General features: G+C 42.6%; 1 protein-coding gene across 1 annotated transcript in view; it reads left to right on the forward strand.

The window, feature by feature from the left end:
* The first annotated feature begins 18,586 nt into the window (after positions 1-18,586).
* Positions 18,587-26,490, forward strand: part of SACS (sacsin molecular chaperone) — a 66,907-nt gene continuing 59,003 nt past the window's right edge. Inside the window, exon 1 of the mRNA XM_064441147.1 lies at positions 18,587-18,811. The gene's annotated coding sequence lies outside the window, so the exon portion shown is untranslated. The remainder of the gene's footprint in view (positions 18,812-26,490) is intronic.

Below are 26,490 nucleotides of genomic sequence, written 5' to 3' on the forward strand. Positions count from 1 at the left end.
CAGTAGCAGTGACCATCTGGGGAGAGAAGCAAGATGATGATCATGAATAGAGGTAATATGATCTATATTATCCAAATATGACCTTTATTATGTCTTCCTACAAATACATTTTTAATGTATTTATTTCTGATCTGTACTACTTTTAGCATAATTCTCTGTAGCTTTTCCTAAAAGTTTTTATGATAAAACTACTGCCTGATGTAGAATATTTACTGAAAAGTCTCATAAGCATTTGAAGCAAAAGCTTTACTGTTATTTGCACCTCAGACTTCAATATAGTAGTAGGATTTATGCCTACTCAACTAATCACGTCTTCAGAGAGCGTATTACTTTAATTTAAAAATGCACTTCGAAATGTGTAACTTCACAGATGTTAATGATTACACACGTGTTTTTCCTTATTGCCTCAAAGCCAGCAAAGGCCAAATTCTGCTGTAATTTGTTCTGCAGTGATGAGATTTGGATTAATATCAGTGAAATGAAAAACCATATTCAGGGACTTGTTGCTTTTTGCTGATAATGGGGCATTTCTGGACACGCTTGTTTTGGAGAAGGAAGTCCTGCACTTTAGGTGGTAAGGCAGCAGGAGGGTCACTCCTGAATGTAAAGTCAAAGGTGTACAGAAGGTGAGGAGAGAGGACAGGAGGCACTTTCTGTACCCCATGGCAGGATCTGGATGTTGGCACCACTGTCTGTATGTTATAGAAGAGAAGGGAAAAAGCAAAGTGGTGGGTGAAAAACACACTGATACCAAAACGCAACAGCAGTGATGTTTGCGTGCTACGCATATTCTGCTACCAAGATTCAGCTGTGCCCTCTGTATCTAGTTACATTGTTTCATGTGTTTCCATGCATTAATTTTTGCTGTTATATGCCCTCTAAACAATACAGTTTCCTTATTTCTATAGTAATTCTGGTACCGACCTTTGTAAGGTAAGACACTGAAATATGAAAAAAAATGAAAAAGCCCCTCTATACAAATATGTGTGACCATAAATAGCTTAATAACAAGTAGAAATGTTTGCCCTGTGAAGAAAGTTTTCATGTGCTTTTCTTTCTTCAAAGTTGATGTAAACATACGGGTTTGTTCAAATTCTTTCTATGTGATTGTTAAGATTTTTAGAAAAGTCTAGGCGTCAAAATCCCAATTTGTGGTTGCATATAAGCCCTCTGTTGCACTTTGTATTCACATTAGAAAGACCCACTATACACTAACAATTTCAAAACTTTAAGTGGTTAATTACAAAGCAGCCAGACTCAAGGCATCTGCTTCTGAAATATTTTCTCTAATCTCTGCAATAGCCCTTTTTAAGGGTCAGTTTCTATTTTCTCTAAGTGGAATTTAATGTGTGTACGAATATGCATGCACACAAGTATTCTTCCTTTCTCTTTGATATCAAAATAAAAAGCTCGTGCCATGGTTAAAGGCACTGCTGTAAGGCATCAAGGTGGCACTTCATACAGCTTATAACTTACTGCATGACTGAGCTCCATACAAGTCCACGTGACAGGCATCCTAGTGCCTTTTGGGAAGGGCGCTCCTCACCCACTCCTCCGTGGTGACAGTTATGCGATGAACATGACTCCTGGATCACCGCACGGTAGTTTCGCAGTGATGGCTGCAGTCCAAATGCCTGATATTCTTAGCATCAGAAAGTAATTCAAATTCTTTTAGTTCATGTCTTTGGTCTGGAAATTTATTCCCCTCTTCAGTCACTCTTTAATGACAGGAAAACATTTTTCCCTTCTAATCAGCCACTTACAAGGTTACTTCATTTCCCCCCTAGGTCATCTAGTGCTAAAGCATAAGCGTTTATGACTAGCTGCATGCAAATACATGCACTCCCCTTTGTGTGTTGCAGTACATCGCTGAGGTACGTTGCTGAGGCATCGTACATTCATATTCAGCATAATTCAGCAGTTTTCACTTGGTAACAATGCTATATACTTACTGAACATTTTCTATCTATGAGTTAAGCAAGGTTTTTAAGAAGCTTAGGAAAACACACATTTAAGTGTACTAACTATATTTCATACAGTGTCCTCCGAATCAGAAGTCACTTACAGAATTCAGGAGGCTGTAAGTAAACGTGCCATTTTGTCTCCACAAGGTACTACATAAGTTTTATGCAAGCTGAAGCTGTTCCCCTGATGCAGTGATGATCTTGCGTTACCAGGCTGAAGTTGTTTTACCATAGTTTGAGACTCAGTTTGATGGGGGAAGAATACAACAGGAGCCCGGATTCATCACTGCAGCTGGTGCAAACAGGCTTTAAGAGGCTTGGGCTACGGGGACTGTCTATGGCTTTGACATCTGCCTAAGTGAAGCTCAGAGCAGAACTGGGCCCAAAATGACCTGCTTCTCGTATTATGCAGTATCACTGCAGGCAAAGGAAGCTGAGGAACCAGATTTTCAGACACTACAAAGGGCTCTATTGTGTGAACACTGTGAGGGTATTGAAGGGAGAGGTTCAGTCCTGTACAGCATTTTTACAGGTGCTTAATTTCAACCATGAGAATAACCGTACTGATGTCAATGAAGCGCTTATGAACTTAAAATTAAACACATGCTTTGTTGGATTAAGGCTAGGGCACAGTCTTGCCAAATTTAGCCCCTGGTTCTTTCTAACTGTACAACTAGGCCAACCTGTTCCTCACCGTTCCCTTCTGCAGTGGTGATTAATGTGCAATGAGTTGGTCTCTCACATGACTTTTAAAATTAAAAACAAACAAAAAAAAACCTGTGACAACTGTTGAGATGCTGCATTGACCAGAACTAACAGAGAGGCGAATATGCTGCCACCTGCACCGTCCTTTCGTGTTGATGAATATTGCACAGATATGTGTCGCTTTCACTAGCGTGAATCATTATTCATATTAACAAGTTGGCTGGAGCACACCCATGCCTGGAGTCATCTGGATGCCTACCAAAATGCAGCTCAGAATATGCTTCAGTGAAAGCATATGGCAACCGCTGCGTGAAAAGAAAGTATAACGCATGTCCGTTTGCTCAGGGCTGCCAAAAATTGGCACTTCCATTATAATTTTAAAAATTACTTTGGAGGGGAATTTCAGTAATTGGGTTTATTTGAGGTCTCATCGGAGACAGAATATTTTCCTGAATTATTCTGAGTATTTGGTCAATGCTGTTTTTTCTAGTTCTGGTTTTGCTTTATTTTCTTTTAACTTAGTCTCTATTAAAAGAACAACATGTGTAACTTCAATCTTTGAAACATAGGGACATATAACGGCAAACAACAGACAACACGGCAGGAATTTGCAAATACCATGATTTTAAATACCATCTCATGTAAAGGACCTCCAAACGCAATTACACATTTTGGCAGGCAAGCTACGAGCACACTCTGCTGGATGTTACCCTGCAGCCTGTTCTTATTCCCAATGGCATTCGTTTGGGGGCGGGAAAAGAAATCAAGCCTCGTAGTTAGCTGCTTCATTTTAGACACCCGGGCCCGGCTAGGTGGCTGGCCCAGGACCCGGCAGGCCGCAGCCCCGCGGAAGGCGCAGCCCCGCGGAAGGCGCAGCCCCGCGGAAGGCGCAGCCCCGCGGAAGGCGCAGCCCCGCCCCGCCCCGCCCTGCGCGGCCGCGCTGCGGCCAGCCGCGCCCCGCGCAGCAAGTCCCGGCGCCGCCTGCGGGGCGGGGGGGACCCCTCGCGGTGGAAATCGAGGGAGCAGCCCTCGGTCCTGCTCCCCCCGACACGTACGGCAGAGCTCCGCCCACTGGTGAGGCCGAGAGGAAATGGCGAGGTGAGCGCAAGTGCGAATTAACAAGAAATTAGGCAGTGCTGTGACTGTTACTTGATGTCAGTGCTGGTTTAAACTTGGGTACCTGGCTGTGTTTTAAAAACATGTTGCATGAAAATTCATACTTTTCTGAGTAATTGTTGCCTATATTAATTGTGTGTATATATATATATAAAGTTTTCAGTCCTTTTAGTGGCATAGAGTCCCAACAGAAGAGATTTTCCATCCCAATTTGATGGACCTGCTCTTTCATCCTTCCTCAGGCAGTAGTGCTGCAATTCTTTATCTCTTCCTATAATACTAGTTTTGTGGAGTTAAAAAAAAATGTGGTTTTATGCTTATATAATAAATATATAAAAAGCTTCTATGCAGCTGTTGTGGTTTAACCCTGGCTGACAACTAAGTACCATACAGTCAGTCACTCACTCCCCCCAGGTGGGATGGGGGGAAGAATCTGAAGGGTAAAAGTGAGAAACTCATGGCTTGAGATAAAACAGTTCAATAATTAAAAAGAAATTAAAAAAAAAAATTAAGAAAAAAACCCCTACCAAACCAACAAAGAGAGAGGAAAATAAAATCCAAGAAAAAAAAAAAAGTGATGCAAATGAAAACAATTGCTCACCACCAACCTACCGATGCCCAGCCAGTCCCTGAGCAGTGGCCCTCATCAACATCCACCCCCAGTTTCATTGCCGAGCTTGATGTCAAATTGTATGGAATGTCCCTTTGGTCAGTTGGGCTCAGCTGTCCCAGCTGTGTCCCCTCTCAACTCCTTGTGCACCCCCAGCCCACCTGCTGGTGGGGTGGGGTGAGAGGCAGAAAAGGCCTTGACTCTGTGTAAGTGCCATTCAGCAGTAACTAAAACACCCCTGTGTTATCAACACTGTTTCCAGCACAAATCCAAAACACAGCCCCATGCTAACTACTGTGAAGAAAATTAACTCTACCCCAGCCAAACCCAGTACAACAGTATTAGCCTCTTTTATGTCAACTTACACCTGCTGCCTCTCATCTTCCTTTCCTGCAGTGCTGTGAAGAACCTGGGTCCTGCTCCTCAGTGCCCTGTTGGACTGGGACCCGCTGTTAGGTCCCCCAAAGCTATCACTGCCCAGGCTGAACCACCCCACTCCTCCAGCCTCACCTCATAGGGCCAGTGCTCTAGCCCCAACCACCTTGGTGGCCTCTGCTGAACTCGACCCAGTTAGTCAGTGTTTCTCCTGTATTTGGAGCCCCAAATTTGGATGCAGTAATCTAGATGTGGTCTAATGAGTGCTGAGTAGAAGGGGATAACCACCTCCCTTGGTCTCTGGCTCTGTCCCTGTTCACACAGCCCAATATGCTGTTGGCCTTCGTTGCTGCCAGAGTCACTGATGGCTCATGCTCAACTTGCTGCCCACCAACCCCCAGGGCCTTCTCTATAAAGCTGCCCCCAGACAGGGAGAATCAGCCTGTGCTGGTGCCAGAGGCTCTTCCACTCGAGGAGCAGGACTTGCATTTTTCCTTGAATTTCATAAGGCCAAACCATTCTTCCAGCTTGTCTAAGTCCCTCTGAATGGCCTGCTCTCAAGTGTATCCACTAATCCCCCCAAACTGGTATCATCTGCAAAACTTAATTAGAAATAGATCCATGCATGTAGGCAATGGATATGGCTACATGATTTTTTGCAGACCAACATGAGATCACTCTTTCCCTGCTCCAAGTGTTTATGCGGCATCCTGCCTAAGCTAATATACTTTACCTCTCAGCAGAGCTTAATAGCTTGGGATCAGGATTGGGCTAATCACAGCTAAATAGCTTTTGCTTCCGAGCACAGGAAAACTGAGTTGTGTCTGCTCCAACATCCCGTGTGAGTGTAATACATAAGTCCACCAAAATGCATGTCCCATTAGCTCTGGTGGAGCTCCTGAATGAAGAACTGGCAAGCCTGAAGGATGCAGTGTCATGATAAAGTGGATCTGAACCCAGTGATGATGAGAAAACTGAAAGTGAATGTATTAATTAATCCGAAGTCACTTACAAGAATGCTGAAAAGAAATCATTATCTGTCACCAGAACTGAGGACATGTTATCCTAGTTGTCTGACGAAACAGCATTATTGTTTGTGATTTCCAGCATGATTTCTGGCGTATTGAATAATACGCCTTGCAGCCAGCCAGCAACAACTCCCCTAGCTTTTGGCAGGCCTTGGTTTGTGTGAGTGCTTGTGGGCATTGACAGAGCTGTGCACGAGGTGCTTCCAAGTGTGCGGGTGTTGCAGCTGATGGCAGCCTTGCTTCAAGAAGGAATATGCCAAAGAAAGGCATATCAGGGTCCTGATACCAGCCTGCGATAACCTAAACAGATGTTGGAAGTGCAATGTTGGGAGTCAGATGTTACTCGGTGGAGAGAAGCTGAGGCTTCAGTGGATTGATACTTCCTGAAGAGATGCCTGTTGGCTTCCAAAGGACTCTGGTTAGACCCAGAAAAGCAGGGTAGCTGACAAAATACACAGACATGAAGGGAATTCATATATATATAGGGATGACCAGGGTTCATGCTCTAGGCGTACCTGCTCAAGCAAGGGGTTGGACAAGATGATCTCCAGAGGTCCCTTCCAACCCCTATCATTCTGTAATTCTGTGATTCTGCTGTTAATAATATAACTTATGCTCACCCTTACCTTGCAACCACAGCCATTTATAATAAAGGGGGGGCATGATCAAAAAGTCAGTAGCTGATGTTGTAAACAGTCAAAAATCCAAAGAAATAAATAAAGCAAGCACCAGCCTTAAAGTTTCATATTCTTATGCAGTAGCTAGAACCACTCTGCAGTGCTGCTAGAGAAGACCTAGAAACACCTGATCCAAACCCATCAGGCAATGACTGCCTGGGAGACGCAGGAGTGAGAGGTACCTTTGAAGGAAAGAAATTATCAGAGCACCTATTAGAGATGGCACCCCATGAAATGAGTTTCTTTTATACACGTGTCTTAGTAAACCAACAGAAATGAAGATTTTGGGTCTGGCATTTTTGATGGGAAGGGTCTGCTAGGCTCCCTTTGGGTCAAATCATAGGCTGTTAGGAAACATCATGAAGCTGCTGTAGACTGCACCTGAATATAGTCCTATCACGGAGCCTGAGGGCTGTGACCACATCAGAGGTAGGGGTGACACTATGGTCATTATTTTATTTATTGTTTTATTTATTATTTTTTATTTATTATTGTATTATTTTTTAATTTTATTTGACAACATCTAACATCTAATTTCTTAAGAGACTCTACACTTCCTGGTAAATAAAAATATTCCTTGTCAATGAGAAGGAGAAAGATAACATCACTATGAGATTATCATGGAAAATTGTTCACTAATCAGAATCCTCCCATTACATCTGTGCATGTTTTGACATGCGTTGCAGCCAGTTCCTGCCTGTTTGTGGAAAGATGCCTGGGTGGTAGAGTGAAGGCGGTGTGAATGCAGAGGGACCTGGGGCAGCTCCATTTTGGGAGCAGCAATACCATGGCCAGGCTGTGCTGGGCTCTGTGTACTCCTGGCAGAGGTCAGCATGACTTCAGGGCTCCCTGTGGCCCATGGCCATTGTAGCCATTGACGTTTCTTTTCTGTTTCGCCTCCTATGTGTTTGTGTAGCCAGATAATAGGTAGAAGATGAGAAAAAGCAAAGCCAGTTAGCAGCAAAATCCTAAGAGAAATCCTGCTTAGGGCTGAGACATTTCTGCAGATCATGGAGAAATATGGTCTTCACCCCCATGGGAACAAGCTCCTGAAATGACTGCTTTGGACCCTCTAACTGATTTTAGGGGAAGGGCGAAGGGGAGATGGAGGAGGAAAGGTGGGAGAAGAGCTCCATTTATATTTAACCAGTATGAAATATTAGCGGTCAGAAATAAAAGGCTACTGAGTTGTAAGTAGAGCCTAAACAAAACAAAACTTCAGAGAAACTAAAAAGTGACAGGGAGTAGCTCTCAAGCCAGACAAAAATCAGATAAGGGGAGATGACAAGTGAGTTGTCTGATCGTGAGACCAATACGAAATGGGAGGTGAAAGACAAAGCTGGTTATCAAAAAGGTTGTCAAAACTGATTTAGGAAGGTTGTTTGAGAAGGAAATACTTTATGCTCAAGGAACAATTTCTGCTAAAAAATGTGCAAATAAAATGTGGAATAGCCACACAAAAAAGGAAAAAATGCATGAAAAAATTAATAGAGCATTTCTGAAGGAGAAATTAATACCGTCCAGTAGCTTAAAAATGTCTCCTGCTTTCTGGCTATTCATGGGTATTGCTGACAATCAGTCATATTTTTTCTTCACCTTCCTTTAATAAACAAATGAAGCAAGTTTAATCTCTTCTTTCTAGGTGAATGTTGTTTTTCTAACTGTATTGCTTGGGCTGCTCTGAATCTGTTCTCTGCATCTTCTCAGCATCGTGCTTAACCGGGATTAAATCAGAATTGTGTAGAATCTTGCAAATAGCTCTCACTCACTAATAACTTCCCATTTTCTGTCTCCTGTAGATCACACTTTCCTTCTTCATGGCTGTACCACACTAGCAGATAATCACAGAATCACAGAATAACAGGTTGGAAGGGACCTCAGGGATCATCTAGTCCAACCTTTCTAGGAAGAGCACAGTCTAAACAAGATGGCCCAGCACCCTGTCCAGACGACTCTTGAAGGTGTCCAACGTGGCTGAGTCAACCACTTCCCTGGGGAGATTATTCCAATGGTTGATTGTACTCAATGTGAAAAATTTCCCTCTGGTGTCCAATCGGAATCTCCCCAAGAGCAATTTCTGTCCACTCCCCCTTGTCCTCTCCATGTGACTCTGTGTGAAAAGGGAGTTTCCATCTTCAGTTATGAGCAACCTTTATGGTAATGATTATGATAATAAAATTACTTTATAACTTTTTGAAACATATTTACAAATAAAATACATAAAATCACATTATATTTATTTATATAGGATATATACATAATATACAATATATGCATTATTTATATAATATTTATTATAAAATTAATAATCTTTTCTCTGACTGCAGGATGAAGGCAGGGTGCAGGCTTGTTGACACTGCAGTCTGACTCATGCTACCAACCTGTCTTCAAAACCTAGTTTAACACCCCTCATTTCACACAGATGGCTCTTCTTTCTGTCATGATCCCTGGTGAGCAGGTACAAGAGAGAAAGATGAGAGAGATCCCTGTAATGTTTTTCATAGCCTTACTTATATCTGTTGAGGCGTCTGGAAATTGTTACATATGGGTCTTTTCATCTTTCTCTCCTGAGCATATTTGTTTGACATTTAAATCATGGCAAATAATGTGTTAAACATGACTCTGCCCTGACTGTTGAACATAATGATTAATGCTAGCTCATGCCTATCTTACACTCTGTGTGGTATCATGTTTAAGAAGGTATTAGCTACTATTGCTTAGGTGAAACATCTTCTCATGTAGGATAATACCCTTTCATAAATAAACCAAGACTGGAAGCGACTCAGCTCTGAGCTGATTACTGAGAAACAACCTGCAAAAGCGCAAAACTAATTCTACATAGTTTTTCAAACCCCTCCCATAAAGCTCTTCCATGGTAAACAAAGATAATAAGCCCATAGCAGGAAAAGCTGAACCAGTTACTTGCATCTATGATCACCATAACAGAGCGCAGGGAAATCTCCATGCTGGCATTCTTCCAAACAGAAGCTACATGAGTAGCTACCTTGAAGTGAAGTATGTGTAGAACAGTAGATAAAATGAAGAGTAACAAATTGCCAGGGCCAGATGTTTCACCTAGACATTTTAAAAAAGAAGTTCACTTAAGAACTTTGGAATTAAATACCTGAATGACTCTCCATGCTTGTAATTTTTGCTTCAAACCCGTTTGGTTCCCAAAGTGCTGGAAAGTGACTGATGAGACCATCTTCAGAAAGGGCTCCAAGAGGGACCTGAGGAACTACAGACTGGTATGTTCAGCATCTGTACAGGACGCTTTCACAAGATTTCTAATAAAGAATAAAATTAGAGGACACATGAATAACTATGACACTGGGGGAAGTCAACATGAATTCTGTAAGCACAAATCATACCTTTCATACCTACTTGAATTGAGAGAATCAGCATATTGGAAATCCTGTCTCCCTAGATTTCCAAAAGCATTTAAGTTCACTGCCAAAGGTTTTTAGGAATTTTAAGTCATCACCGGATAAAACTGCATGGATATCTGGATATTTGGTTAAAAGACAGGAAATGGTCAACATTCGTATATGAATATATATAGTACATAGTGTCTGTGAGTGTATACATATACGTGTATATATGAACCCTATACAGTTCCTAAGAAGCAGTGTAGATGCAGTTCTGAGTTTTACATTGACAGTCTGAGTACTACAGCCCAACTACCTGCTATGATATGGCTTCAGCCTCCTGTAAGTATCTGCTTCTACAAAGCTGGTTCTTCATGGTCCCACCTCACTGGGGAGCGTGAGCTGAGATCTCTGCCCATCCATCTTCCACGGCCTTTTTGCCCTTAATGTAGAGATTTACACCTCCATTGGTGTTGCCAGCATTAATCATAGAAAAAGCTCATCCCCTGAATTTGAATACTTGGTGTCAAAGCCAGCTCTTGACATCAGCTGTTCTCCACCTGCCTCAAGGAAGCAGAGGGGGCTGTGGTGCGCTGCAGTAGTTAATACATCTACTGCCCTGGGCAAATGGAGTCAGTCAGGCTGCACAGCTTTGGCTGGGCTGCATGCCATGGACTGACAGAGCTGGCATTTACATTTTAGTTAGAGGGTGAATACATCTCATAACTGTTTTAATTTCCCTGCTTGCAATTCTTACTCGATAATCCAGTCTTTTCATGACTCCTCCTACCCAGACGATGTTAGATTTTTCATTATCATGATGGTACAAATGCACTAAAACATTTTTCTTATGATTCCATGAATATTTGAAATATACATATATATTTCAATGATGAAAATTATAGTTAATGAAAAAGTAGTGTGTCAAGGTAATCTGAGCCTAAACTAAATTCTCAAAGGACTATAAAATTCCACACCGTTGGTGGTGTAAACACTAATAGCCTGGGCTGGCAACATACTAATCACTCTGGCTCTAGAAGACCAGGCTGGTATTTTAATCACCCAAACACTAATAGCCTGGCCTTGCTGGCATTATGATTGTTATGGCACTAATAGCCTGGGCAAGATGGTATTTTAATAATCCTGGATCACAGCCTAGAAATGTTAATTTTTAACATTTCTGTCTTTTTATCAAGGTTAACAAGAGGTCTACTACAGATATAATCAACTACAAAATGCAGAAATCACTATTTTAACTTAAAAAAGAATCAAACTTGGGAGTCTTGGCACTCATGGTACTGGACACTTTTCAGTTAGATGACCTCTTTCCAGTCTTTCTTCTTTTTTTAAAACTTTTTTTCCCTGCAGAGTCTTTAAACCACATGTGAGTCACTTGGGACAGCTAGAGTGGGCTGTGCTGAAGTGTTTGCTGTTGTAAGATTTACAGTTAATTTAATGCAATATCCAACTAATGCAGTCCCAGATATTTAAGCTTATACGATAAAAACCCTCTCACTATTGTTGAAATTTTAAGAAAGTAATTCAGATTGTCAACAATTTGGCTTATGTTTAAATGTCAGTAATTAGTTATCTGTTGAACATTCACTGACTTCAAAAAGCCCACTTAATCTTTGCTGTTACATAGTGAAGGTGACTAACAGATGGATTTTGCAGGAAGGTTTTATGGCCAAGCTTCATTTTTATCCCCTTTAATTTGAGGTTGGGAATGCCGGGGGCTGGGGAGACAGATTAAACAGGAAATTGCCAGTTTTCCTCCAACAGCTGAAGAGTGCTATCTTGCAATGTCTGGAAAAATTTAATCAGATTGGAATTAGAGCTCTCTCTATGAAAATGAACTGTGGTTAAGATTTTGAATTTTGTTTCATATTTCCCATAATGGCTGGGTCACCGCTCCTGAGATTTTCCAGAAGGTTAATGCAGTAAAGCTCCCTTTTAACTTCTGCACTGGGTCCATTACCTAAATGCAATATATTGCCATTTGAGGAAGATTTTACCTCCCTTCATCATGGTGATGGCTGTGGCTGCACATGGATGATGAAACCGTTTGCTCTTCCTGGAGCACTGCAGTGGCACAGTGCGTTGCAGGGGTGAGTGATTGCACAGGCTTTTGGGTGCCCGAGCCAGTGCTGCCCAGAGGGAGCCCAGCTCTCCCCACCTGGCCACGGTCACTGCGTTGCATGGCAGCAAGCGCCCGAGGGGCAGCAGGGGATGGGGATGTGGTTTTGTGCCTCTCACTCCATGGACATCGTGCAGAGCCTGCTGACACCAGGACTATTGTGTGAGAGGAGGAGTCCCGTTTGGGGAGGGAAATAAAAGGGGCAGAGAAATAAGAAGAATGATTCTGGCTGAGGGAGGAGGTGGGTGAACTTTATAAGGCATCAGCCTCATGGGTGACCCATTTGAGTATCTGGCTGCACTTTACCTATATCAGTGCCAATAAAAGTCATACCAAACTCAGCAGCAGCAATGAGCCTTCTAATTTTACTTCATTTTCACAGCTGGGATGGTGAATTCAAATCAAATACTTATTTTTGCCTTTGTTTTAAAATGTCCCTGGAGGGGAAATTCGCCCTTCACCTGCTTCCCTTGCAGGAAGCCCAGCTGCTCTTTCAGGCTCAGTTTCCAGACACAGGGCTGCCCTCAGCTGACATTCTTCAGTAAGAAGATTGCTAATAACACTAACAGTTCCCAATCTACTTTTTCACTCTAGGAAGGGAATTTCAAAGGATGACTCTTCACGCCTCTGCTTAAAAAGGATTTGAGCACTTTGGAAAGAATACTTTTAAAGCATTCTCTTTTCAAAGTAAGTCCTGTTTCCCCATTGCCTTCTATCCTTGCGATGCTTCCTGTGTCATCTGTGGCTTCATTCCCAGCCCCCTATATGGATTTTTTTCCTGCTTTCAGGGTATGACATCGATAAGCAGGGCTGGTGCCACCCTACTGACCTATGTGGCCAGCACAGCCCCAGGCAGTTGCAGCTGACCTGCTTGCCCTGCGAGGTGTCGTTCTCAGCATGCCACTGTGTTGGAACCAATGCTTTCAGCAGCTAAACTTAGGACCAATATGACAGCTGTGTGAGATCAGTGGGGCAATGTTTTGGAGACAGGCACTGCATGTTTTCCTGGCTAAACAGTCTGCTCTGCCTGGTTACAATGTCTTTTTGTTTACTTGAACTCCGAGAGGATTTCTTACTGTGACCATGGTGAACTTTGGTAGAGCTGAGATGTGATGACCAGAAAACTGTGTTTTCCCTGCTCCCTGTGCTACAAAAAGCAATACGGTAGGGCCAGTTTCATTGCTTACTTATTCCCAGTACCTCTTGACCTTTCATGATCAGGACTCCTAATATAAGGGTGTTGGCCTCCTCTGGTAAATTGCTTGTGATAACACAAATAATTTCACTTACTGTCAGATGTACTTTAACATGAAATAGGCTTATTTTCCCTGGAAGATTAATATATCCTTTTATACAATGCTGCAGATGGCTCTTAGTGTTTGCAGTTGTTGTGGTTTAACCCCAGCTGGCAACTGAGCACCACACTGCACTTGCTCACTTCCACTGCAGTGGATGGGGGAGAGAATTGGAAGAGTAAAGTGAAAAAAACCCTCACGGTTGAGATAAGAACACTTTAATAATGGAAATAAAATAAAATAAAGTCTTATTATTAATAATAAAAGACTATACAAAGCAAGTGAAGCACTATGCAGTTGCTCACCACCCGCCAAACAATGCCCAGCCAGTCCCCAAGCATCAGCCCCCAGCCAGCTTTCCCCTAGTTTATATACTGAGCATGATGTCGTATGGTATGGCCCCTTTGGCCAGTTTGGGTCAGCTGTCCCAGCTGTGCCCCCTCCCAGCTTCTTGTGCACCTGGCAGAGCACGGGAAGCTGAAAAGTCCTTGACTAGTACAAGCACTGTTCAGCAGTAACTAAAAGATCAGTGTGTTATCAACATTATTCTCATACTAAATCCAAAACACAGCACTGTACCAGCTACTAGGAAGAAAATCAACTCTATCCCAGCTGAAACCAGGAAAATTTCCATCCCTTATTCTATACCATCCATGTCATGCCCATTTTCTAATACACTCCAATTAATCACCACCACTTTTCCTGTCTTTTGATATATACACACAGATATCGTTCCCTCAGTGTACGGGCCATCCCTGTAAAATGTTTGTTGTGTTCATCTAGAGTCCTTCAGGGCAGGAGAGGTGGTGTGTGGTGTTGGATTGTTGCATGCTGAAGCCAGTTCTGGTTCCATTACCACTGTGCTTTGCTCTCTTTTCATCAAAGTTCATTCTTCATTAATCTGGGTGATTCTTACTGTAATACCATTGATATGGCATATAGCCACCATAGAAGTTATGACATGCAATGTTATATAGCAATAAACATCATACAATTCAAATCATCGGCTATTTAAACCCCAAATCAAATCCCCTTGAGATACACATTGGAATTCCCCATCTTCCTGCATCACCCACCAAGTGCACCCAGGTCCTTGAGCAAAAGCAATCCCATGGACGGGTTTGCCTTTTCCCAAGACAGGAATAACCAAGTCTGTCTTGTCCAGCATATTTTTATGTGTACTACAGGGACTTTATCCCCTTCTACAGTATGTAAAAGTTTTGATTGGGCAGGGCCAGCTCATCTGGAAGATCCCCTGGTGTTGACTAACCAGGTGGCCTTTGCTAAATGTATATCCCAATGTTTGAATGTCCACCCCCCCCCCCATTGCCCTCAATGTAGTCTTTAACTGTCCATTGTATTGTTTGATTTTCCCAGAGGCTGATGCATGATAGGGGATGTGATACACCAACTCAGTGCTGGGCTCTCTGGTGCAGGTGTCTATGAGGTTGTTTCAGAAATGAGTCCTGTTTGGCTCAATTCTTTCTGGAGTGCCATGTTACCATAGGACTTGCTTTTCAAGGCCCAGGAGAGTGTTTTGGGCGGTGGCATGGGGCACGGCATATGCTTCCAGCCACCTGGTGGTTGCTTCCACCATGGTGAGCACGTGGCGCTTGCCTTGATGGGTTTGTGAGAGTGTGATATAATCAGTCTGCCAGGACACCCCCTATTTATATTTCAGCCATTGTCCTCCATACCAGAGAGGGTTTACCTGCTTGACTTGCTTGATTGCAGTGCATGTTTCTCGTTCATGGATAACCTGTGCAACAGTGTTTGTGGTCAAGTCCACCCCTTAATCACAAGCCCATCTATATGTTGTGTCTCTTCCTTGATGGCCTGAGGTATCATGGGCCCACTGAGCTATAAATAGTTCACCCTAATGTTGCCAGTCCAGACCCCGCAGAACCACTTCAATCTCAGCAGCCTGATCTACCTGCTGTTTGTTTTGATGTTTTTCAGTGGCCTGAATCTTGGGTACATGAGTTACAAAGAATAACAAAAGGGTTTTTTTTCCAGGAAAACTGCTGCTCCTGTTTCCATTGGGCATTTCCAGTGAGCTGTTCCCCAAACAGAGTAGAAGGGCTGATCTTACTCCTAATCTTAAGGAAGAGACTTCTGACTCGTATTTACAAGAAGTGAGCAACTAATACTATGACTAGGAGTAGAGGGGCCCTGCCTCTAGCTAGGTGGAGGAAAGGGACAATTGGACTTGTGTGGATTTGAAGGCTGGCACATCAGATCCACAGGAGTATAAAGCTCTAGTGGACACAGGTGCACAGCACACCCTAATGCCATCAAGCTATAAAGGGGCATCTATATTTCTAGAGTGATGGGAGATCCCAACAAGTAACTGTATTGGAGGCTGAAGTGAGCCTAAGTGGGCATAAGTGGCAAAAGCACCCGATTGTGACAGGCCCAGAGCCTCCGTGCATCCTTGATATAGGCTATCTCAGAAGAGAGTATTTCAAGGACACAAAAGGGTACCGTGTGTGCTTTTGGTACAGCTGCCTTGGAGATGGAGGAAATTAAACAGCTGTCTACCTTGCCCAGACTCTTGGAGGACCCCTTGTTGTGGGGTTTGTGACAGTTGAAGAACAATGGTGCTACCACACCGATTGCTGGCACAACAGTGCACTGGCGGCAATATCGCACCAGCCAAGACTCCCTGATTCCCATCTATAAGCTGATTCATCGAATGGAGTCAAGGAGTGATCAGCAAGATTCGCTCACCCTTTAACAGTCCCATATGGCCAGTGTGGAAGCCTAATGGAGAGTGGAGACTAACAGTAGACTATCGTGATCTGAACAAAGACCAGCTGCTGCTGAGTGCCGCCATGCTTGACATGCTAGAACTTCAATACATACTGGAGTCAAAGGCAGCCGAGTGGTATGCCACAACTGATATCACTAATGCATTTTTCTCAATCCCTCTGGCAGCAGAATGCAGGCCAGTTTGCCTTCACTTGGAGGGGTGTCTGGTATACCTGGAACCGACTGCCCCAGGGGTGGAAACACAGTGTCACCATTTGCCATGGACTGATCCAGACTGCACTGGAACAGGGTGGGGCTATGAACACCTGCAATACATTGATGACATCATCATGTGGGGCAACACAGCGGAAGAAGTCTTTGAGAAAGGGAAGAAAATAGTCCAAATCCTTCTGAAGGCCGGTTTTGCCTTCAGGTCAAGGGACCTTCCCAGGAAATCCAGTTTTTAGGAATAAAATGGCAAGATGGACATTTGTCAGATCCCAATGGGTGTGATGTAACAGCCATCTCTCCACCAACTAGCAAAAAGGAAACATAAGAATTCTTGGATGTTGTGGGTTTTTGGAGAATGCATATTCCAAATTACAGCCTGATCATAAGGCCTCTCTATGAAGTGATCAGGAAAAAGAATGATTTCAAATGGGGTCCTGAGCAACGACAAGCCTTTGAACAGATTAAATGGGAGAAAGTATGTGCACTTGGGCCAGTCTGGGCAGGACAAGATGTAAGAAATGTGCTCTATACCACAGCTGGGGAGAATGGCCCTACCTGGAGCCTCTGGCAGAAAGCACCAGGGGACACTTGAGGTTGACCCCTAGGGTTTTGGAATGGGGGATACAGAGGATCCAAGGCCTACTATACTCCAACTGAAAAAGAGATACTGGCAGCATATGAAGGGGTTCAAATTGCTTTGGAAGTGGTTGGTACTGAGGCACAGCTGCTCCTGGCACCCCGACTGCCAGTGCTGGGCTGGATGTTCAAAGGGAGGGGCCCGTCTATACATCATACAACTGATGCTACATGGAGTAAGTGGGTTGCACTGATCACCCAATGGACTCTAATAGGAAGCCCTACTCACCCAGGAATCTTGGAAGTGATCATGGACTGGCCAGAAGGTAAAGATTTCAGAATATTGCCAGAGGAGGAGGTGACACATGCTGAAGAGGCCCCACTGTATAATAAACTGCCAGAAAATTAGAGACGTCAGCCTCAGCTCCTTGGCAGGAAAACGTTTTTTTTTTTTTAATAAAAAGCAGCAGAGTCATAGTGAAGTCCAGGACTTCTCTAAGGAGGAGTCCTCTGTCTGTACTAAGCTGCAATACCATTGCGTTTTCTTCCTGTCAGTATTTGTTTTCTCTGCCTCTGCAGGCATTACTCTGTAGACAAGCTATTTCTAGTGCATCTTCTGTGCAGCCATGCACTGCAGAGGGAAAAGAGACCTCCAGACTCCCTAGAAATCCCTAATCTCACACTTTTGGCCAGTCCTGAAGCTCTTGTAAAGTGCTATGTTTGTGTAGCATTTTAAATGAAGACTGGCAGGGGTTGGAATGATGTGTTTCTGGCTGTGGGTTGCTGGACCATGAGGAGGGACAGCACTCTGCACTGACACGTGGAATTCAAAGCAGCATGACTGGCAAGATTAGAAGAGCTCTCAAATGAAAGTTTTCTTGGTTTTCCTTGGAGGACAGCCTGACAGGTTAACATGGGTGACTAATGTGAGATGAATCATCTTAGAAATGCCTTAAATGGTCCAGTCTTTGTTTCTGTGAAAGGTTATATATGAGATCCCCGATTCTTCTGAGGTCTGCTTTATGCAGAGTTGATCACATGAACAGGAATATAAATGTGAAGTAGGGAGCTAAATTTTAAAATGTGTAAATGCTAACAGCTACCTTTGCCGACTCAGAAAAGAAAACCCAAACTCAGAATGCTGCTGGTACCACACTGACTTCTGAGTCTTGATGTAATCAGCACTGATGAAATTAATCTAAGGCAGTCCTAAAGAGCACGAGCATAGCACACTGTTGGTAAAGGAGGGAAGCAGAAGCAGAACAGTAAGGATATTTACTAAAGCTGCTATACAGTCAGAAGTTTTCAGAGGGGCCTTCTTCAAATCATGAACATTTTAAATGTAAACATTCTCTGACACTCAACACACTCTGACAGGGTAGTTCAAGCATGACATAAATAGGTAGAAAATCTGTTATTTCTCTTGTATGAGCTGAAAGAAATGCAAAAAGTGAATAAATAATGCAGCAAAATGTCACAAATTAAAATTGAACTAAACAGAACAAAGCACAAAAATTGGATCTGTTACAGGAAAAACTTACTTCAAATACATATTATGCCTTGAGGAACATCTCTTTGAAATGTGTTATTTTGGTCTTCTGTCTCGGTATCCTTCTCCATCTGATGACTACTCTGTGCCTGCAGTTTGTATTGTGCTCCTGAAACCTAAGGTTAGTCAGGACCATATCTCTTTAAAAAAAAAAAACCACACACAAAGAAAGAAATAACCCACGCAGGGAAGGGGGAGCTAAAGCTTCTGCTGCATTGGGCCGTTTCGATACATCGGAGCTGCAGCAGTGGTCACGCATCCCTCTGCAGCCTGCTGATTTCGCAAAAGAGGGGGAAAAGGATCTTTTTGTGGTCCAGATGCTGTCAAATACAAGCAACCAATGGAAGAAATGGCATAATGAGCAGACAAGCATGTGGAAGCAGTTTATGAAGAAATAGTTAAATACCGAGCTTTGTCCTGGCCGATGCTGTAAGTACGAGCTCAGTAGCAGATCCCGTGGTCACTGCAGTTGTTTGTGGGAGATGTTTTATGGATATCCTGATGGTTTTAGCACTCACATGTGGAGAAAGCGTCGACTGTGACATATTTAATAGTATATTTAGGCAAATAAGTGTATTGTCTGTGTCTCTACAGGATTTTTGGGTGACTCATGAGCTGCAGTGCGTTGTCAGGGTGGGTGAAGCATAGGACTTTGCATATGAGCTTGTTCTCCTTTCCTGATGGGCTCCGCTCTATAGATATGCTAGCAGATTGCTGCAGTACCACCCTCCCTGTGCAAAGGCCTCTCTGAATTTCAGTGCTGCCTTCAAGCACTGGGATACACAATACATTTTTTCACACTACAATGTGATTGGCTGACTTAGTTTTTAAAAAATCCTAGAATTAGTTGTTACTTATGCTTACTACCTGCCAAGTGCTCTATTCTTAATTTTTCTTATGTATGCAGTTGTAGAAAGCTTATGACATTCCAACAGCTTTGTGTGTTACCAATGAGAGACTGGTTCTTAACAAAGCTTTCTCAAAGAGTGCCAAGTACGATTTATTACTCAAAAAAATGAACATTTTCTTATCTTTGGTCTGTTTCTAGCTGAATTGGATGTATATGCTTTTAAATGTAAACATTTGTTCCTATGGAAATCCAATGTCTTGTTCTTTGGCAAATGATTTGATTCTTTTTATTCTGCCTATGCCCTAATGATCTAGTGCAGCTTTAAAAAGAAGTGAAAAAAGCAGAGCTAGAGCAAGTTTACTGCGCTATGTTTCTCAGCAAATTTTTTTTGTAATCAGGCAAAATATTTTATTTTAGCTAAAATGATGCATGTCAGCAGAACAAAAAACTAAGTAATGAGTATTTTCCTTGTTATTTTATGAGAATATTAATTTTGCTATCATCTGAGTACCGCATAAGGCCATGGCGATTTGCTCTAAACCAAAGAATATAACCTATTTGATGGCCTCTGCAGTTGTACCTTGGTACTTACCCAGCTGCTGCAGAAACCACTGGGAGATCTCACTCCAGTAGCAGGGGAGGTAACAGCAGGATAGTTGTGATGAGCAGCCTAAGCTGGCGCCTTAATGAGGATGAGTAGTTGATGCAAGGAGGAGTCTTCTTTTGTGCATCTCTTTTGGAACCTGGCAGAACTGCAGCTCCTGATGCTGATGGCTGCAAGTAACTACGTGCTTCTGCCCCCATCACGCTGATCACCTCGGGGGGATGTAAGGTAGAGCCTCCCTTACACTGAGGAACCCTCAGGGAAGTTTTTCCACCATTGCTCCTGGAGTTGCCCTTACCTCATATTCTCAGAGGTATTACAGCTCTGTCAGCTGTTTATTTGCAAAATAACTTTTTATTGCTTGCTACCAGAAACTGAATTATAAGAGACCCAATTTAGCCCTTAATGAGCTTATAACAAAACAGTGCTCCCTAGGGAGTGCTCCAGCAGTGAATGTAAATGCTGAGGCTGTGGTATTGTCAGTGTTCATTCTTGTCCCTTCCTCTCCTGTGTCAGGATTGTCACCCTCCCAACACCAAGCAGCAGCTCTGTTTGGAAACAGGATTTCCAAAGCTTGAGAGACTAATCATTTGCATTGTCATGTGAGTGTTACAAGAATACAAAAAGAATACAAAAACTCAATCCCACATAGAGAATTTCTGTTCCCATGCTGAAAATGTGCAGGACCATCACATAATTTAATTAGATAAAATTGTTTTATAGGCTGCTTACTGTCGTGTGAAGACAGTGGGAAAAGTTCAGCTCCTGTGTACTTCCATTGTTTTCAGTAGAATTACACTGGGGTGAATTTGGCATTTCCAGGGCCAACTCGAAATCCTTTTCTTTCTTCGTCCCTCTTTCTTAATTGTTTTCCTATTTCTCAGACATTATTTTTATGGCCTCCAGGGCAACAGGCCCTAATATAATAATATGGAGGATCTAAGATGCCCAAGTTAGGACCATACTTGCCTGAGACTCCCTGTAAAGTCAGTAGAAACAGAGGCACTTCCAGGAAAACTGGTATACCACATCCCTGAAATTAGCCAGTGGTCGTTATGCTTCACAATGTTTGGGGCTGCTTTACCCTACTTTCAAAAGCACATTTTCTAAAATACTGGATGAGGTTTATGTTAAAATGTACAAAAATGTAGGGTTTCATAATCCAAAAGGGCATTTTCTTGAGGAGTTTAAATGGTGCCTAGTTGTCCAGTTTGTACGAACCCTTGGAATAACACATGGAACTGGAAAAAATGCACATCAGATTTTTAACTATTTGATCTTTTGGAATATTTAATCTTTTTAGAAATAAGTGTTAATTTGTTCAACAATATTTTTTCTTATACACACAATTATTCAGCAATTATTTCTGCCTCAGCTAAGAAATATAACAAGTCACACATTAATTTGGTACAGTAGGTTTTCTTGGTAGATCATACTCAGACTTTTCTTATAAGTGTATATTTAATGTGTATATTTGCATTTTAGCAGTCTTGAACTAAATCTTTAAATGAGGTCATTTAATTTATTAGCATTTTTCATCACCTTTTTGACCAGCTCAATAGAAGATGGTCATTGTTTGGAATTTTTAGCAAATACGTTGTTGGTTGTGATGGAGGTACACCACAGCTGTGTGAGGAACGAAGGTTTCACATTGCCTGTGAAGACCTACACATGTTTATGCACACAGAAATGTGCAGGCATGAAGGTCAAACTAGAAATAAATGAGGCTTAGTTGTCTTCCCTGAGCTTCTCTGTACAAATTTTCTCCACCCAGGTGAAGCAAAAATAAGGCAGCATTTCTGACAGGCAATGATTACACTCACGACACATTGGGGCAGGTGTTTTGACCTCCTCTGGTGACCTCTCAGAGGAGCATGAACATGCCCCAGGCTCCTCTCAGTAGTAAGGTTTGGCTTCTTTTTTTTTCTCATTACAGGGGCATGATACAGCTGGTTGCTTATCCCAGTCACCACCTATTTGAGATAAGACAGCTGGTCAAAAATAGTAAGGGACAGAGCTTTAATGCTCTGGTCTCCCATGAAGAAGGAAATAACAATGTTAGTATTTACAATACCAAATATTGTTAAAGCTTCAGTGAAGCAGAAGGTACCTTGTTTTAGGACAGGCTAATTTACCTGGTTGTGTCTTTGTTAGTTTTATATGGTACACTGCATAGCTTTGCAGTATTAACAGCAAATTATTGTCAGGTTTTAACTAATGTAAGCTGAGATCCTGCAGAACATGATAGTAGCTTCAGAGTGATCTGATGTGCTTTACAAGCAGGCACCAGCTGTCGCTGAGTCCAGTTCCATAAAATCACTCGCACTAGGAAAGAAATTGCTAATGTCAGGAAATGTCTGGAGACCTATTGGGAGAGAAGGGGAACTGCAGTGCTGTGCTCTCAGTCCTAGCTTATGCTACCTTCACTATCTGCATAAACTGACCCCTGTAAACTTTCCCCTTCCTTCTCAAATGTATCCCTCCATATTTTCTTTTTCTCCATCCCAGGCCAATTCCTACATGAATTATCAATTCTGATCAATTCTCATGAGGTTTCTTGTAGCAGATGAGTTTCCTTCTAACAGCAGTGTCCCTGGCTTGCCCCAGTCCTCCAGCAGCACCTCACATTTCTCCAGCTCCTCAAGAGTCAGTCTGGAGGCCTTGGCTGTATCTGTGCTGCTATATAAGAGAGCTAGGAAAGAAAAATCTGCTCAGGTCCTTAGCTCTCTCCTTTGTGCTCAGAGGTGCAGCCAAGCTCATGCCTGCAAGGGACCAGCACAAGCATGTGCTGAGCCAGGCTCTCTGTCTAGAGCAGGGCATGGACAAGAGATGGTGCAAGCTGTGCACTGGAGGGTGGTTTTTGCACTGTGCCATGCAATATCTCAGCCTAACAGTGTTGATCCACCACAGCAAATTAGATTTAAAAGTTTCAGGACTTAAAGTGCTTTCTGGTTTGCTTTGGTATCTTCTGTCAATTCTAAACACATCTCTTTAAATCATATTGCTTCTTTGATGTTTATACACTATATGTGAACAGAGGGACTTCCCACAAAAAGCAGTAGTGGTGTGGAAAGCTCATCATTTTGGGACAAACACAATTCTATAGAATAAATTATTTGGTTGCATATGTTAGAGAGCACTCCCCTACTGCAGCAAAATGGATCATTAGACCTGAGAGAGCTTTTTCATCTCTTCTGTGATGCCACAACAACTAATTTATTTCAGTTTCTCATTAGCTGTGACAAGGATGATGTCAGACAAGTTGTGCATGTCCTGTCTTATAAATAATAAATGAGAAGGGCCATGTCTCCTCTTTCTCTAATGGATCAATGTTATAGCTGGATGGAAAAGGCACCAGCTTGCTTTATGGAACATAATGGAATAACAAAATTGCTCAGAATCAGTTGAGTGTATTGATCCCAGGGGCTCCTGCTTGCCCCTTTATCTTGATCTCTGGCACCTCTCTCATCCTGTTGTAAAATATTACTTTGATTAAGAGGAATAACAATAAGCTCTTGAAGTTTTATAAAAACCCCTAAAAATAATAGAAAAATATGCATATTTTTTGTCAACCTAAACTCTATAAAAATCTTCCAAATACCCTTTCAGTGGAGCTTCATTTTTTATTAATTTAGCAACTCGAATCTGAAATGTGCTTCTCCTTTCTATTGCAGTGCTTGCAGAGAGAGCTTTGTTGTTATAAGCTTCTCATTAATCATAATTTTCACTAATAAGGTGCTGTTTAATCAAGTAGTTCAAAACACTCTGCAAACACTCATGAACGTAGCTTTATGATACCCCTGTTGCTTAATATAGCTGTTTGTGAATAATGTTACTTCTGTTTCATATGCTGAAATGTCCATATTCAGTCCCTCGGTCGTTTTCTTTCCATGTTAGGCCACCTTTTTAGCATTTTTAATTAGGAAAAAAAGAGCATTGAAATACCTGTTGAGAAAGTAATACCTAGAATTGGGTATCTTGTGAAGCAGTAGAAGAAAAGGGAGCGATGTCAAATCATGGGCACACCAAATCTTGGCAGATTTCTTCTAAGAATATTTTTCAACAATAGTTGCTGTCGTGAATGGCACCTGCTAAATAAACAGGCTACATTTCAGTGCTTTCACGCCAGTTTGCAGCGTCAGCAAAGGAGTTAAGTATTCTCAGCTTTTAAAAGATTTTCTCCCCACTGTCTTGACATGCTGTATTGAGCCAAATCTCTGTGTTAATCTCCTTGCTTCTGCAACATTTGGCATTCCTAGATGAAAATTTTCAGCATAGTGTTTCCCAATTTAGAGACAAGCCCTCCTACTTATGAAGAAGAAATTCATGCAGACTAATTCCCTGCTTAAAAGCATACTAGTCATAGACAGAAAATGCCACACCATTTGTCATCAATTTCGGCTGACAAATGGCATAGAGATGAAAATACTTCTGGACATGTCTGTCAAACTCTATCCATACTTGTGTAAGTATAACCCTCTTTCTGCTGGTTTTATAAAAAACTAGGCTTGGAGAAATAGAAGAGAAAAAGTAATGTTTGGGGTTTTTTTTTTTAATATCAGTAACAGACAGTAAAATTTGGTCTTGCAATAAACACTTCAGAAGTATTTATCTGTTGGTCTGAACAACACCCTTTGCCAGGCAGACAAACAGCACTCATCAGAGCTCATCTCACATTTGAGTCTGTTTCTGAAACAGCTCCCTGCACTTTGCATGAAAATTTGACAGGATGCTATATGGAATTGTTCGGGAGAGGGAAGGTAGCCTGCATGATATTCCTCACTTCTTGGTTGTAGACCTGCCTCTCTCCTTGATCTAAGTTACGGCATGCAGGATTAAGCCTGTGATAGTGGCTTTATGCTATAGAAAGTACCATTTTTACACAACCTAACCATCATTATTCCAGGCCTTTTGACCTAAAACGAAGCCTACTGTTTCCTCAAAACTCCTGCAAATCTGACAAGACCACAGGGATGTCACATGGGGCACAGAGACCCGGGAGCAGGGGGGGTACACCCAGACCTAGCCTGGTTCTGATCTTGAGCACATGCAAGACATTATGTATCTGAAATGCCAGATTTTGCACCTGGGATGGAGTAATGCCGGGCACAAGTATGAACTGGGAGAGGAGTGGCTGGAGAGCAGCCCTGCAGAAGGGGATCTGGGGGTGCTGGATGACAGCAGGCTCAGTATGAATCAGCAGTGTGCCCTGGCAGCCAAGAGGCCAAACCGCATCCTGGGGTGCATCAAACACAGCATAGCCAGTCGGTCAAAAGAGGTGATTATCCCGCTGTATTCAGCGCTGGTGTGGCCTCACCTTGAGTACTGTGTGCAGTTCTGGGCCTCACAGATTAAGAAGGATGTGAAGGTCCTTGAATGCATCCAGAGGAAAGCAACAAAGCTGGTGAAAGGGCTGGAAGGCATGGCCTGTGAGGAGCAGCTAAGGACTTTGGGCTTGTCTAGTTTGGAGAAAAGGAGGCTGAGGAGTGACCTCCTTGCCCTCTACAGCTTCCTGAGGAGGCAAAATGGGGAGGGAGGTGCTGATCTCTTGTCCCTGGTACCCAGTGATAGGAGGTGTGGGAATGCTTCAAAGCTGCTCCAGTTCGGAAGGTTCAGCTTGGACGTTAAGAAGCATTTCTTTACAAAGAGGGTGGTCAAACACTGGAATAGGCTTCCTAGAGAGGTGGTTGATGCCCCAAGCCTGTCAGTGTTTAAGCAGCATTTGGAAAATAACATGCTTTAACTTTTGATCAGCCCTGAATTGGTCAGGCAGTTGGACCAGGTGGTCATTGTAGGTCCCTTCCAACTGAAATAGTCTATTCTATTTAGACTGGGGACCAAGTCCTGCTTTTGGGGCAGAAAGCTGTAGTAGTGTTGACACAGTGTAAGTGCTATGTATGTTTCCAAGATGGAAAGACAGTGCCCAGTTGGTCTAAAGGCTATATATATTTCTGTAAATGTAAATTGTCTGTTATGGGCAGGATGGGAACTCTTCTTAACCCTTCTGCTCTGCCATACGTCTGACTTCTTGCATAAAGTGAATTTTCAGTCTGTCCTGGATCTTAAATATTGCAGCCTCTTTTGTGCTTTTGTAGTTACAGTCTTCCCCTGCTGATACTGAACCAGATGCTGTTGCGCAAATGATTTTCCTGACTTGCCACTAGAGTAAGGGTGCACTGCTCTATGCTCTTCTTGATTCCTCTCTGTTCCTAAGCATCATGCATGAGTTGACTGTCCTTACTTTCAAAGCCTTTGCAGCCCTTATGCATGCCCTTCTCTGGTACTGTGAAGCTGACCACCCTTTTTAGTTGGCTAATAATGACAGCTTCTAATGTTCCCATGTTATTTTTTCAGCTGAGCCTCTTAGTATTTTCTCCCACAAAAGTTCAGAGGTTGCTACATGCTGATCTGAATCAAGTGAGGATGATGAGGAGGCACTGTGCAGCTTGTGTCTGAAACCACATTGCATAATGTGGCCATATGTCCCTACAAGCTGGTGCTAATGGCAAGGAAGGAAATTGTAGTTGCCTTTACCTCCTCCCTGCCTTTCATTGCTGCCCTTTCCCAAAATTATCTTGAAGAACTCTAGTTTAGTAATGAAATATTAAAAATGGACAATCTTTCAGCTACTTCAGTGTTGAGACAACACCATGT

The sequence above is a fragment of the Phalacrocorax carbo genome, chromosome 1, assembly GCF_963921805.1.
Source record: "Phalacrocorax carbo chromosome 1, bPhaCar2.1, whole genome shotgun sequence".
Taxonomy (NCBI): Eukaryota; Metazoa; Chordata; class Aves; order Suliformes; family Phalacrocoracidae; genus Phalacrocorax; species Phalacrocorax carbo.